This window comes from Dama dama, chromosome 20, assembly GCF_033118175.1.
Source record: "Dama dama isolate Ldn47 chromosome 20, ASM3311817v1, whole genome shotgun sequence".
In the NCBI taxonomy this organism is placed as follows: Eukaryota; Metazoa; Chordata; class Mammalia; order Artiodactyla; family Cervidae; genus Dama; species Dama dama.
Window position 1 is genome coordinate 82,916,286 of NC_083700.1, and position 12,217 is coordinate 82,928,502.

The 12,217-nt window shown below is 37.0% G+C and overlaps 1 pseudogene; it reads right to left on the reverse strand.

The window, feature by feature from the left end:
• The window catches only part of LOC133039981 (bridging integrator 3-like), a 34,770-nt pseudogene extending 22,979 nt beyond the window's left edge, over positions 1 to 11,791 (reverse strand).
• Positions 11,792 to 12,217: the final 426 nt, after the last annotated feature.

Consider the following 12,217-nt stretch of genomic DNA (forward strand, 5'->3'; position numbering starts at 1 on the left):
TTAAACAACTTTAATATTGCTTAATTTTCATATCATAAAATTCACTCATTTAAATGTACAATCCAATAACTTTTAGTAAATTTACAGAATTGTGTGATCATCACCTCCATCTGGTTTTGCATCCATCACTCCAAAATCTCTCATGCTTCTTTGTGATCAGCCTGAATTCTCACCACTATAATCCAGACAACCACTATTTTCCTTACCTGTCTCTCTAGATTTGCCTTTTCTCTATAGATCTGATATAAATGAGATTGTACAACATATGGTCTTTTGTGCCTGGACTCTTCACGTAGCATAATGTTTTCAAGGTTCATCCATGTTGTAGGATATATCAGTAGTTTGTTCCTTTTTACTGTAGAATAACCCCAGTTCTTCCTAAACAAGATTAAACCTTAAACTGGCCTCAAAGTGGTTATTAAATATTTCTTCCATTTTATGTTCAGATGTTAGGATTATTGATATTGATAATTATTTTGCCTTTGGGGAGTCAATTTAAATGTAACTGAAAACCTTGACTTAAATGTATAATTATTTCATTTTTAATGTACACTGCCAATATGAGTACTCCTGTATGGGAAGTCTGATTTTTTTCCCAGGTAATGTTCATTGTCCCTCTCATATATATTTTTTTTTCTATAAAGCCCAGTCTTTGGCATAGCGGACCTCCTGAGATTATGTACCAATCCCTTTTATAGCTCAAATACCCTTATAATCCATTCCTGGGCCTGATTTTCATCATGAGTATGCCCTGAAAGTGCAGGAGAGAAGACTGACCATTAGAGATTTAATAGAAACCTTTCAGTTTTTACATTCTTCCTTAAGTTGAAATGGATTCTCCTTTGCTTTTCCTTTTTTTAAAACTAGATCTATAATGCTACCTAAAGCACCTCATTTCACAGCTTTTATTAAAGAAACAAACCCACATCAATTGTTTGGGAACAAATGATGTTCCCACATCAATAAAGGGATACAACTCATTGGTCTCCCAACGCCTTGCCCTCCAACCGCACAACCCCAATTTCCTGCATGTAAAAACTTAAGTGATTGCAATGCATAGTAGCTTACTTCCAGCCACAGGTTTTACTGCTTCTAGACAAGCCGGCAATACAATATTAAACTCTTGTTCTCTAGAATCATTTCTTGGTTTAGCCAAGTTTCTCTGTAAAGCAGTGCTTGAGTCAAGGATTGAAGTGGTGACACTTTATTTAGAAGAAGCAAGCCTAGAGAAATGAAGATGAGAAAGAAAAGGGAAAATGAAGCAAGGAAATATGAGAAGCAATGCAATATATTTTAGGACATTGGCCTCTTTTTCTCAATAAGCCAGTAAGACTTAACCGCAGCTTGTTGTCGGATACGTTTGCTTGACCTGCAGGACTTCTTGGGAAGGTTTACAAGGAAATTTTTCAGCTTAAAGAAATCCCCCAAAAGATAAATGAGGTAGAGTTATCTGACTAGTTCCCTTCTACTTCTCATTTGTCATTGCTCTTGGTTTGCCCATTGGACTAGATCAAATTTTATAGTAAATTTGAGTCACAGGATCCTGTTTGCAAAAATATATAATGCTGAAAGTGACCAAATTTTTAGAAACCGTATATAACAGTAAGAGTTCATAAAATAAAACAGGCACATCAAGCTGACACTTAAATAAGTTATTGTAGGTAATTAATATTATTTGGAAAAGAAAGAACCAATACAACTATCCATAGAGAATGCTTGGGAATTTTCTTCTGATTGATATAAAAACATGTTTAGATAGCCATGATTATTTTAAAAATCAAGAAATAAAATTATAATATACTTTATGTAATTCTACCCTAAAAATAAATTTCTTCTACAATTAAACAGCAATGGCATGAAAATAAACATACAAAAATTTATTTAAGTAGTTGGTGTATATTTTTTTATCTTTAAAACAAGGAAAGCATTTGATGCAAAATGGTGGCAAAGGGACAGTTTAAGGAGTACGCACTCTTGAGGGACCTCTGAGTTTATATTAAAATTTATTTTATTTTTACCTAGAAGTATGGTCAAAAAAGCATATAGCTCCCCCTTTCATACTATTGTTATAAATGTTTTCTGAAGACTACTGGATTGTGTATTCCACAAGAGAATGGATCATGTGTTTTACTCACCCAATGGATATAGTATATCAAACTTGGTAAGCATTTAATATTTATTGGATATTATAATAAGTCAATTAATCAGTCAAAAAAAACTTTATATGCTTTTTAATCTGTCATTTCTCATTGTTCTCGGTTCACCTCATTTGAAGTTTTGATTCTATGTCAAATACGAATTAAAGTTATTAAACTGTATTTGAATAGGCCTCCCCAATCTTTATCATAGCTCTTCTTCAGTACAGTGACTATAAATATTAAAAAGTGTATAAATTCATGGCTAAAAGATGAGCTTTCAGAATGCTGTGAGTTTTCTATTAATTTTTGAGAGTTTGATACTGAAACTTCAACTAAAAAAACTTAATTTATCTACTTAAAAAAAACAACTGTAATATGTAGTGGAATTATATGTAACCTTGTTCTGTATTTTTCAAGTCTCCTCTAATTGTGTATCATACTCTCATAATTTAAAAAAATAAAAATTAAAAAAAGAATGCTATGAATTTAATACATGAGTTGGGCACAGTTGAACTGTTACGGTCATCTGGGGTAACTTGGGTACCTTCGAGGGATTTTCAATAGTGTGTCATATCAATTTTCATAGATTTCTAGGATATGTTTATTTTCATTCTAAAGGTACAAATAGACAAAACCCAGATTGTCTTTCTGTAGGCTTATATGACAAGTCACTCACCCTGGATTCACTGTTTACCTGGGCCAAATTTCCATATTGAAAGCAACTTATTTCCCTGCCCTTGTCTTTTTTGATATGCCTCAATCCTTGGTTAATCTCCATGGAAAAATAAGCCTGAACTTTGATACTCATCATGGCCTCTAGTCTAAGCATGGATGCATGCATGATTCTCTATGTCATGAACAGAACTGGAAATGAAATGAACAGATAATTGGCATGGGCTCAAAATAAAGTGTGTACTAAAAAGGGCATTATTTTTCTCCCTCAAAATGTAGGAGTGTCACTCTATTAGGTATTTCAGAAACTTCTTAACTATCCCACAAAATTTCCATAAGTACTAGTGTTCAGGCAAAATGAACTAGAAACAGAAACAATCTGAAATAGAAGGGGAACCCACCGATTCTCCATCCTAGCAGTATTCTTGTCCCATTAAACTGTTTCCCATTAGACTGAACATTTTTAATATGTAAGTTGACTTTGTCAATTCCAACCAACCTAAAATACACTGGGAGTGTTGATTATAGGAAGAATGGTCAGGGACATTCTTAGAGAACTTCATGGGACTAGAAAATGACTTCATGTTCAACAAAAATAACAAATATATAAAGAAAAACAAGATATTAGCTATCAATGAAAAGAAGTAAATGCATCTCACCTCTGGTGACATCAGACATAGACATCAGACATAGAGTCCCTATATTTGTGCCACAGGTGGCAATTGATGTTAGGCAAATAACAGCTAGTAGAGTCAATAGCTTCTTGGAAACTGTACATGGAACACAACTCAGGTAAACTCAGTTGGATCCTATTCAGTTAAATGGAAAAATGGTGGTTCAAAAGGGGGCACAGTTGAATTTTGTTTTTTCAAAAGCTGAATTCATATAGTAGGGTCTTGAGAAAGCTGGGAGTCTGAGTCTCAAGATTCCCATGCCTGCTCAAGAAAAGTAGAGAATCAGTTGTTTGGGTCAGTTGAATGACTCTTGAAAAATGAAGTTGTCCAGCAATTATCAGTACCTGGACTCCCTTTATTCATTTTTCACTTAATTAGTGTTGTAAAGTATGATATGCTGATTAAATTCCTTAACATATCTTAGAGGTTCGATCATTTACCCAGATTACAGATAGTCTCAGAAGTGAGTATCCTGCTCACATTCCATGAAGCTAAACAACCTGGTGATGTCAAAGATCACACAGGTTAGACATTTTTTTAATTAATTTTAATTGGAGTATAGTTGCTTTACAACGTTGTGTTATAAACTCTCCTTTTTAAGGTATAGACAGATTAGACTTTTTTAAGACCTTTCCTTTTCTCCTGTACTTTTTTTCCCAATTGATTTCTTTAACACGGGATTTTTTTTCCCTCTATGTTATGGCAGAAATGGTAAATATTCTTTCTCTCATGGACTGAGTAACCTTCAGGGACTCTCAAACTGCTAGTCTTCCTGTCTATGTCTCTGGAAGACAGTATAACTATAAGGAACATAGGCCCAAAGACTGGCTATAAAAACTACTGATCATAACTCTGTCACTAACTCGTCTTGTGACCTTGAAAAATCATTTTCCTTTTCCAGGTCACGATTTTCTCATCTGTCAAATGAAGGCACTCAATGAATAATTTGCAAGCACAATTTACAGCTTAATCATTCCTTAATTCAAAGCATAATTTGGGGTCTAGACTTCCCTAATACTTTTAGGCATTTCATTTATTCCAACAAAGATTAGACTTCCTGGATGTTAAGTACATTAGTATATTTGATGTCATGGATGTGGAAAAAGTCATTGTTAACTTTGTTAAAATTTGTGAACTTTTTCAAGTTTACTTTGGGTAACTTTGAGGAATTCTGAAAGAACTTATTTGCATATCCAACCTTAGTGGTCTGAGTGGTTTGAAACATGTGTCTCAGGTGGACAAATCAATTCATTCTCATAAATAGGTCAGTCCCTTCTGGTTCTCTTTGGGAATAGCCTTTCTGCTTAAGAATATTTTAAGAAGGAAATGGGAGCTATTCAACACCTTGTATCTTTCACATTCTGCCTCCTAGGTCCAATGGACCTTTAACAAGTACCCAATCTAAGAGAGAATCAGGAGGTAACTAAGGCATTTGCAAAAGAGTATCCATTTTGATTTGGTAATTAGTGATTCTCAATCTTTTAATATCCTCACTATGGCTGATTGAATGTGAATTCTTCACATATAAAGTTACCTATTGGTTTTTCTTTTTTGTTCTACAGACACTAAGATATAATACATAGAGCTATATGAAAGGATCCCTCAGGAAGTTTAACTCTTCCTATATTGAGGAAAATGCTTCGAAGTTGGCAAAAGACCAAATTCTAGAATCCTTTAGAATATTGTTTAAAGGAGAGAACTTATGTGATATCAGACACAGCAAGCTCTCAGTTCATATCTACAACTGAGTATGTTGTCAATAAATATTTTCTCTTATTAGTAGTTATATTATTCTCCTAAATAATATCAATACCTCAGAACTTGCATTCTACTTGATGTAACCCTTTTCTCCAGACATCCTCACCAGTACTTTAAAGGTGGAACTGAACATGTATAATGTATTGAATATCATCTGTTTCTCCTCCATATCCACAATTCTGTACCACATGATCAAGGAGACCGGTCCATATGAATAAATTAATGAAATAACCTGCTTTCTAACTTCCACCTGAGTTTGATCAATGGGTAATACTAACAAGAAGTCAGAAGACAAGAGTAAGGAGGCTGTTTATTGCCCTGCTCCCTCCCATTATGATTGATTAGCTGTCATCAGCTAAAGGCTTCATCCCCTATCAGGCAATTGTCTTCACACAGTTATGTCTGTCCCTAGTTAGTAACCACTCCCTACTGTTATCCATCAAGCTAGTGCTTTCTTGTTAATCAGAGAATACTGTACCATTCTTTCCAGTTTACTGAACTCAACCACATCTTGCTAAATAGTCTCTTTGTCACATTTTCTTCAAATTATCCAGTTGAAGTGGGACCTGACTGTCCTGGCAGGACTCTACAGTGCGTACTGTCTGTAGACTATCAGTTCCACGAGGACTGGGAACTCCGTTTTGGGTTATTCACTGCAGTATAGCCAGCACCTTAGCACAGTGCCTGCCATGTATTACACATTCGGTACAATATTTGTTGAATGAATGACTGTTCTCTAAATAAGGCTTTAGAACAGATTTTATGGAGGCAAAGGCTTTCACAATTTTGGAGACTCACTTTTAGAAAAAGAATATATAAATACACCAGTGTTGCAATGCTTACAAAAATATACGTCCTTATTGCTAACGCACCTCAAGACTTTGAAAGGGCCCTATGCAAATTAAGGGCCCTGAAACTTAAGTTTGTCTAGCTTCTCTAGCTTCAACCTGCCTCTTCTTGAATCTCAACTCAGAGTTGCAAGTCATAGAAATGTGAAAGAACAGCATGATGTAATGGAAAGTGCATAGTATTAGGAGTCAGATACACATAGATGGGAATTCCAACTCCCACGTTTATGTTACCTTCCAAGAGGCTTGGTCTACTTCATCTGTAATAGAGGGATAATATTCTTTCAGAGAACTGTTGCAAGGATTATCTGATACAACTATGTAAAAGTTCTGACTTACAAGAAGTGCTTAAAGACTGGTCAGTCTTGCCCTGAGCAAGGTATTTTCCCAGCAGCCTATGTTCAAGCCCTCCCTGGGCCTCAATTCAGTCATTCAGTTGTGTCTGACTCTTTGTACCCCATGGACTGCAGCACGCCAGGCTTCCCTGTCCATCACTAACTCCCAGAGGTTGCTCAAACTCATGTTCATCGAGTTGGTGATGCCATCCAACCATCTCATCCTCTGTTGCCCCTTTCTCCTCCTGTCTTCAGTCTTTCCCAGCATCAGGGTCTTTTTCAATGAGTCAGTTCTTCGCATCAGGTGGCCAAAGTATTGTAGTTTCAGCTTCAGCATCAGTCCTTCCAATGAATATTCAAGACTGATTGCCTTTAGAATTGACTGGTTTGATCCCTGGGCCTGCTTCCTATCTATTATGATAGAATTGGATCTTCCTGGTGAGTCCTCTGAGAGTCAATATAAGCAGATGCTTCTTCAGGTCCAGACTATGACCCTATTCACACTATGGTCTGGAGTCAATATTTGCACAACGGAAAGTCTAACATCTAGCACAGTTTGCCTCCAGCCAAACATATAGCCCTCTTTGCCAGGGATTCCTTCATGTCACTGGCTATAACTCAGCCAGATCTCTGAGGAGCCATTTAAATGGTCTAAGCAAATTTTTCCATTGCTTTCTCAGAGGAAAAATTCTCCCCATATTTAATTTTCTAAGTGAACCTCAAAGGCATGTCAGCTGCCTTCTACATAAACATTTTATTATAGGTTTGAACATGCTACATTTTAGTGCCTGGATTATCATTTTTTTTTTTTTTTAATTCTATGTGCTCTGTTACTAATACTCTCCTCTTTCAGTTACTCAGATATGGATTACACCCAAATCCTTGCTTAAACAATGCAAAATTCATGAAGATAGGGATGGTATCATTTTACTTATCACTGTATTCTCAGACTATAGTGCCTGGCATGTAACAGATACTCTGTAAATATGTTTGAATTAATAAATGAATGATTGAGTATGTCATGGGGAACAGAAAGCCAGAGTATGACCTAGGGGATATGAGTTATAAGGGTAAACTAAGAAATCAAGTATTAACAATACTCTACATTGTATATCTACAAGATATCTTATGAGACACTGAGCTATTCATTACCAAAGGTGCTAAAGTAGAAGCTGATGAACATTTTTCAAGAATTTTATAAAGAAAAAATTTGCCTTAAATTGAAGGTGGATATCGATTACCTCTAATTTCAGTACCAACTCAGAATTTATGATTTTCCTAAATTTATACTGCCTAAGTGTTAAGTAGAAGTTTGTGATAATTTAGGGGCCTAACTGACCTTGGAGCTAATTCCAGTTCCAGTATACTAACTTTGGTATCTTGACCAATTCAACTTGCCTGATCCTTAGTCTCTGTATCTGTAGGGTGAATGTCATAGTGATATTTCACAGGATTACTGTAGACTAAATGAAATATTAAATTTAAGAGACCTCAAGCACCACTCTAAACATCTATTAACTGCTCATAGGTATTAGATGTCTTTTTGTCCCCCAAGTTTATGCTGTTAATAAAACTAAACTAGTTAAAGAATTCCTCAAGAATGCAATGTAAAAAAGAGGCTGGTACTGCAATTCAGAAGACCTGCTCTCTTGGTCTGTCACTGGCCCTAATTACCTCTGTGACTTTCAACAAATCCAGCACCTCTGATTCTTTAGTTATAACATGAAGGCTCTAGATTAAATCCTGCCTTAGATTCTCTCAAATCCTGAAGCTATGGTATGTCTTCAGAAAGCTCAGTTTACCTACAGAAATTCTCAGAACAATATTAGATAGAAACAATCATACTTCCTTGTTGATTTTTCTTACCCTGATGGGTAGAATCCAATTTGGTCTCATGGGTATATTATTGTGTACTTTTTGAGCTTTGTGAAATACAATAAGCCTCATGTAATTTTTTAGCTATAATCAACCTATCTTGACAGAGATGAAGGCATTCTCTCTAAGGCAGACCTTTTCCACAATAAATTCATTTCTTCCTGGAATGAGACTGAAGAATTAATACACTGTAGCTATTAGGATAATATTTCAATTTTTCAAAAGGAAATGTTCTTAACACGGCCTGGTATCCCTCCTGCTGTTACACAATAGAGCCCTCCATCACCTTCTATGAGCCCTCCCTATAAAGCCCAGAAAATTCATTCTCTGCTAAAAGAATACTTACACAACCCCAGTTAGGAAAAGATCATTTTAGCTTCCTGCCCAGAAACTCTACAGCACACTGGTGTGTCTTCCTAAAATTTGATTAGTTCTCCAAATAAAAAGCCTGATACCATTTCATTATAGTCTTCTCCCTCTAGGGAATAATTTTTCAAAAAAAAAAAATAATATGAATAATAAAAACATTAAAATGGGGTATGCTATTCAATGGAGATAAAGAACAGGGGTCAAGAAAAGACTCTTGCCTCTAACTGGGAAATTAAACTGCCCTCTCAGTTTTGGTTAGAAAGGAAAGAAAAAGATTTCACTCAACTGTGAAGGCAAAAGATTTGATTGATAGAGCTGTTATCCTTGGTTAGCTGCATAATGACTTACTTTAGATGGGTTGATTTTTAAGAAAAATTGATTTCAAAAATATGCCTCTGCCTCCCTGTCTTTATTTAAGTCACAGCCAACCCCCTCACCACCCCCATAGGATGTATTCATAGCACGTTCATCATTAATGAGTAGTGTTAAGTTCCAGATGATTTCAGGCCTAGATCCGCTGATGCACTGAAATATCCTGGCCGTGTTAAGTTTTGAAATGTTCTTATCTAGAGGTCTCAATGAGAACCACATGTTTCTGCCACTTGTTCTAATTCCAGTAACTCACAAGATCTGCTACTCTGGGAATTTTCAGGAACTCTCTATAGACCCAAGTTGCCCTGGCTCGAAGGATGAGTTTGGAGATGACTGGAGCTTAAGTCCAAAAAGCACAGGAATATTGTGAACTAAAGAAAGAGCAGAGAGAGGGTCACAGTGTAGACACCACACTGAAAAAGTTCCCAGGAAAACAACCTCAAGGTGGAAATCAGAACAGCGAGTTTCAAAACCAATGAATATTGACTTAAGCGCCCTGTAAAAACTGGGGCTGTTTCACATTATTTCAATATCACATCTACATTTTAAGGAGTAATTATTAACTCTACTTACAATGAGGGCATGGAAGCTCTGAAAAATTACATGAGTATCTTAAGGTCTCAAAATTATGGTGGAGTTGAAAGTTGAACTTATATCTCTGGAGTCTGTTACTAACTGCCTCTCAGAACCAAAAGAACAGAAATAAAATCCCTCTTGGACCAAGATTAAAACTACTAATCATTAAAGTGAAAGTATTTTCCAATTATGTTGATCTCATTTTTCTGAGGACCATGGCTGTCCATAGCTTTCAGGATAGAGTTCATTGTTCTTACCGTAACCCATAAAACTCACAATGTTGTCCATTACCTTTCTTCCTAGCTGTTTGCTTCCTCTCTCCTTAATTCCTGGAAGAATGTCTTACTCTATAGCACTGCCCTCCACACCTGACAGTAATTGCAACTTCCCAGTACGTGTCATTCCTCCACTCAAATAAAAAATCAACTCTATGGTCTCCTCTGATGCTAGTCTTTCCTGATGCTGGGAAAGATTGAGGGCAGGAGGAGAAGGGGATAACAGAGGATGAGATGACTGGATGGTGTCACCAAGTCAATGGACATGAGTTTGAGCAAACTCCGGGAGATAGTGAAGGACAGGGAAGCCTGGCGTGCTGCAGTCCCATGGGTCACAAAGAGTCAGACACGACTTAGCGACTGAACAACAACATGGTCTCCTCTTCTGAAAAGCATACCTTCAGTTCAGTTCAGTTCAGTTCAGTTCATTCGCTCAGTCGTGTCAGACTCTTTGCGACCCCACGAATCCCAGCACGCCAGACCTCCCTGTCCATCACAAACTCCTGGAGTTTACTCAAACTCATGCCCATCGAGTCAGTGATGCCATCCAGCCATCTCATCCTATGTCGTCCCCTTCTCCTCCTGCCCCCAATCCCTCCCAGCATCGGGGTCTTTTCCAATGAGTCAACTCTTCGCATGAGGTGGCCAAAGTATTGGAGTTTCAGCTTCAGCATCAGTCCTTCCAATGAATACCCAGGACTTATCTCCTTCAGGATGGACCGGTTGGATCTCTCCACAGTCCAAGGGACTCTCAAGAGTCTTCTCCAACACCACAGTTCAAAAACATCAATTTTTTGGTGCTCAGCTTTCTTCACAGTCCAACTCTCACATCCATACATGACCACTGGAAAAACCATAGCCTTGACCAGATGGACCTTTGTTAGCAAAATAATGTCTCTGCTTTTTAATATGCTATCTGGGATGGTCATCACTTTCCTTCCAAGGAGTAAGCATCTTTTAATTTCATGGCTGCAGTCACCATCTGCAGTGATTTTGGAGCCCCCAGAAATAAAGTCTGACAATGTTTCCACTGTCTCCCCATCTATTTCCCATGAGGTGATGGGACCAGATGCCATGATCTTAGTTTTCTGAATGTTAAGCTTTAAGCCAACTTTTTCACTCTCCTCTTTCACTTTCATTAAGAGGCTTTTTAGTTCCTCTTCACTTTCTGCCATAAGCATACCTTAATCCCAGGTTAATTTAGATGCCTCTCCTCTGTGTTCCCAAACACACCATGGGAACCATATTTCTAGCAATTCTCCATAATAACCCATTCACTTGCTTTTCTCCTTTATCAGATTCAGAACTCCCTAAGACTATGTTGAATTTATCTTGTATCCTCAGCATCTATCACAGCAACTGAGGCATAAAAAGTGACTAATGATTCTGAGCGAATAAATGATTAAAAACAAGATTGATCATGAAATGACTAAAAAGATATATGGGAGACAATTTCTGAGAAGCCAAATTCTTTCAACCACAGTATAACTTTACCTGTCTATACAATTTTACATATCCCTCCCAGTTAGTCCCCTGCAACTCCCTACATCTTATACTGGAAGAGATGTTTTCCAGTATAAAATTTTTCTTATAAGTATATATTATAATTTCTGTTGACCTAAAACAATTAGACTGCCAGTTGTTTCTCAGGATCGGCACAGAATTGCTCTTTGAGGTCTGAAACCATGATGAGCCATGTGCAAGTCCCCAGCAAAAATGCAGAGAACTCCTTTACAGAGGGGAAAGGGAAGTTGGGAGGGCTTAGAGTTAACAAAGAGCCCACAGATTTTCACTGGCTGAGTTCTGACAGCACTGGGAGCTCTTGCCAAGAAGAGAAGAGGAAGCCTTCTTCTTACCTGTTGGGCTCGGCCTATTGTCACAGGGCCTGAGAACCCCCATTCTGGTCTCCCAACTCTATTTAATTGAAGTTCCTGTTTACTCACTTTTTACCACCCATTCATGGTTATCTTTGAGATGCTAAAGTTCAACATTGTGCTTTCAAATTTCATTAACATTTGGTATGAAAAATAACCCCCCAAACTCAGTGCTGATTCTTATGGATTTCTGTTTTGCGGAATTCTTAGAAAATTTAGCCCTGGAAGAGCTTAGTTTCCCCTTAATGAATTTGGTTTCCTTCTTACAATGTAAGCCGTGTAACCAAGTATGATTTTATATTCACTTTAGCTGCTAGGAAACTTAAGAGTCAAACTTCTTATCTAATTATAACAACTATACAGGCCCTCTGATTTGCAAGTTTCTATTTTTATTTTACTTTCTGGTCTCTACTTCAATTCAGCAATATTTTTGAGAGCTTATTGCATGCAT